The sequence below is a fragment of the Dipodomys merriami genome, unplaced genomic scaffold (genome assembly GCF_024711535.1).
Source record: "Dipodomys merriami isolate MVZ:Mamm:240054 unplaced genomic scaffold, mDipMer1.0.p SCAF_5, whole genome shotgun sequence".
In the NCBI taxonomy this organism is placed as follows: Eukaryota; Metazoa; Chordata; class Mammalia; order Rodentia; family Heteromyidae; genus Dipodomys; species Dipodomys merriami.
The window spans coordinates 22,428,123-22,431,244 of record NW_027206068.1 but is presented as its reverse complement, the minus strand read 5'-3'; the positions used below and the strand labels follow the sequence as shown (position 1 = coordinate 22,431,244).

General features: G+C 41.1%; 1 pseudogene; it reads left to right on the top strand.

Moving 5' to 3' along the window:
* Window positions 1–2,478: 2,478 nt before the first annotated feature.
* On the top strand, window positions 2,479–2,568 carry LOC138810251 (U6 spliceosomal RNA; annotated as a pseudogene).
* The last annotated feature ends 554 nt before the right edge of the window (window positions 2,569–3,122 follow it).

Sequence of the window (3,122 nt, the reverse complement as noted above, 5' to 3'; positions counted from 1 at the left end):
CTAATAGCCTAACTCATGGCCCTGTTGAGTAGAAGAATCAAAACTTTTTTCTTTTTTCTTTTTTTTCTTTCTTTCTTTTTTTTTGGTTGGTCCTGCAGTTTGAACTCAGGGCCTGAGCCATGTCCTTGAGCCTCTTTGTGCTCAAGGCTGGAGCTCTACCATTTGAGCCACAGTGCCACTTTCAGCTTTTTCTGAGTGGTTTATTGGAGATAAGAGACTTTCTTACTCAGGCTGGCTTTGAACCATGATCCTCAGATCTCAGTATCTTGAGTAGCTAGGATTACAGGCATAAGCCACAGGCGCCTGGCCCTTTTTTTTTTTTTAATCAAGTCAATCACAGAACCTTCATTTTTTAGTACCACATTTTTACACCCAAATTATTATTCTGATTATACACAAATCACATACCTGGGATTCCTGACCAACCAGCATTCACCATGGAGATTATAAAATGCTACTGTTTTTTTCAAATATTACATGACTTATAAGTACCTGTTACATAGCCACATGGAATCTATAAACTGAGTGAATTGTTTAAGCTCAAGATACCTGCAATGAAAGGGTAAAAGTAATTAGGAGGAGAAGGATATAAGGAAGGTCCAAGTTATATAGGTATTACACGAATTCTTGTCTTTGTGATGTAGAAGAGAAGCCCTAATACTTCCATCTGCATTTGGTATCAGCCACAAAGACATTCTGATGCTTTGGCAACTGCAAAATCTTCAAAGTACGATTCACTTCACAGAAGAAAGCTCATTTCCAGATACTTCCTTCTGTTTTGCAAGTAGCACCACCTAAGAAGGAAGAGAATCTGCCTTTGTATTAAGCTTCCTTTGTTGTTTTTTGTTTCAGACATGATTTTTGAGTTTGAAGTCCCAGGACTTTGGATGAAAAGAATTTTAGAGATATGGGGAGGGGTCCCTGTGCGAAAGCGTCTGCTTCCATCTCTGAGTGCCCACATGCCAAGTGGCTGATTAGACCTCAGGCCATAGAAAGAGAACAAGAGAATCAGCCATATCAGGATGGAAGATTCCGATTGCACCACAGTTGACACCTACTTATTATTTTTGTAGTCACTTTCCCAAAGCTAGAAGGAGAAATGCTGTCACCCCTAGGAGACATCCCTGTAGGGTAGATCACAGGAACAGTCTGCAGAGGGACAGAAAAAGAGAACTTACAGATGACTGCTCTGCAGAGGATGCAGTATTCATATTTCATTTCTTCTCCTTTCAAAACCTTTTCATTGTAAGTATTCTCTTGGCAACTCTGGCAGGTAAACTGAAGACCAATCCCTATAAACTTGGGTTTATGCTACCTACTTTAGTTGTGTCTTCTAAGGATAGCTTGCTCAACATCTTCCCACATCCATTTGTACCTAGCAATGCTCATCCATGTTCTCATATTTAGACAAGTGCACTTTTTGATTCCATTCAATATCTAATCTGAAAAAAAAAACAAACACCTGACATTTAAAAACTTCAACTTCTATCAAAGGTACAAAGCTTTCTTTGTTCTGTTCTGTTTTGTTTTTAGTACTGTAGTTTGAACACAGAGTACAGAGCCACATTCCCAGACTTGTAATAAGTAACAAAACAAAACACAAATCTATGTACCATCAATGTATCGGTTAGCCTATTTTTGTCTGCAAGCTTCAGAGTATGGAAAGTGGTTTAAAGAACAGAGACAGTTATAATCTCTCCTACCAGCAAACCTGGGTGACTCCAGGTTGGTTCAGGCCTCCAAGCGTCTCCACCTTCTGCTCTCCCATCCTTCACATATTTGCTTTCCAAAAGTTCTAGGCATCACTTCCTCTCAGAACCAAGTCCCTCTTCTGCATGTCTTCCTCCCCCATCCCCATACCCCGTATTTTTTTTTAAAACAAGAGAAGGAAATGATTCCCCAGATGGTTCCAGCAGGAATGTCTCCTTAAAAACCTTGCCAAAAATAAATCCCTAAACCAACCCCAGAGAAAGTAGCTGAGATGACCTTGTTTGGTTTCTCAATTCATTCTGGATCTGGGCACAATTTTCTGGAACATCTCCTCCTCAACACCAAAGTAACAAAATCAGAGTGCCAATGACAAAAACAGAGAGAAAGAGAGAGAGAGAGAGAGAGAGAGAGAAAGAGAAAGAGAAAGAGAGAGAGAGAGAGACTCTTGTGTAGACAATGAACAATGATTTCTGCATGACAAGGAGAGTAGAATGTTAGAAAATATCAGGTGTCAGAGAGATTCTGATTTTAGATGGATTCCAGGTGCCTGTAATTTTATTTTTCTCCTGTGCTAAGGATCAAACTCATGGTCTCACACATAGGGGAGGTGGGGTAAATGCTTTACCACTGAGCTACATTCCCAGACCAAGAGTTTGTATTTTAACAGGCTCCTGGAACAACTGGGATCTGCTTTATCTGCCAAACACAGTTTGAAACACTGCTCAAGGGAAATAACAAAGGTATATCTCAGGGGAAAAAGAAAAGCCAGCACAAGTACTCAAATTAGGACATGAGAGAAGATTAGCATAGACCCTATGCAAGGATGACATGCAAATTTATGAAGCATTCTATTATTGTTGTAGTTGTTGGTTGTTGGGTTTGAACTGAGGGCCTGGGCTCTGTCCCTGAGGTTTTTTTGCTCAAGGCTAGTGCTCTAGCACTTTGGGTCACGGCACCACTTCCAGTTTTCTAGTGGTTAGCTGGAGATAAGCGCCTCATAGACTTTCTTGCCCAGTTTGGCATTGAACCTCAGTCCTCAAATCTCAGTCTCCTGAGTAGCTAGGATTACAGGCATGAGCCAACTGGCACCTGGAGCATTGTGTGTGTGTGTGTGTATGTGTGTGTGTGTGTGTGTGTGTGTGTGTGTGTAATTTTTTTTGGGGGGAGGGGAGTCATGAGACTTGAATTCAGAGCCTGGGCATTGTCCCTGAGCTTCTTTTGCTCAAGGCTAGCACTCTACCACTTGAGCCACAGCACCACTTCTGGTTTTTCTGTTTATGTAGTACTGAGGAATCAAACCTAGGGCTTCATGCATGCACTCTACCACTAAGCCACATTCCCAGCCCCACATTCTATATTTTTTTAAAAGGAGCAGGGAAGAAACAGAGGAGTTAAGAAAAAGTAATATGGAT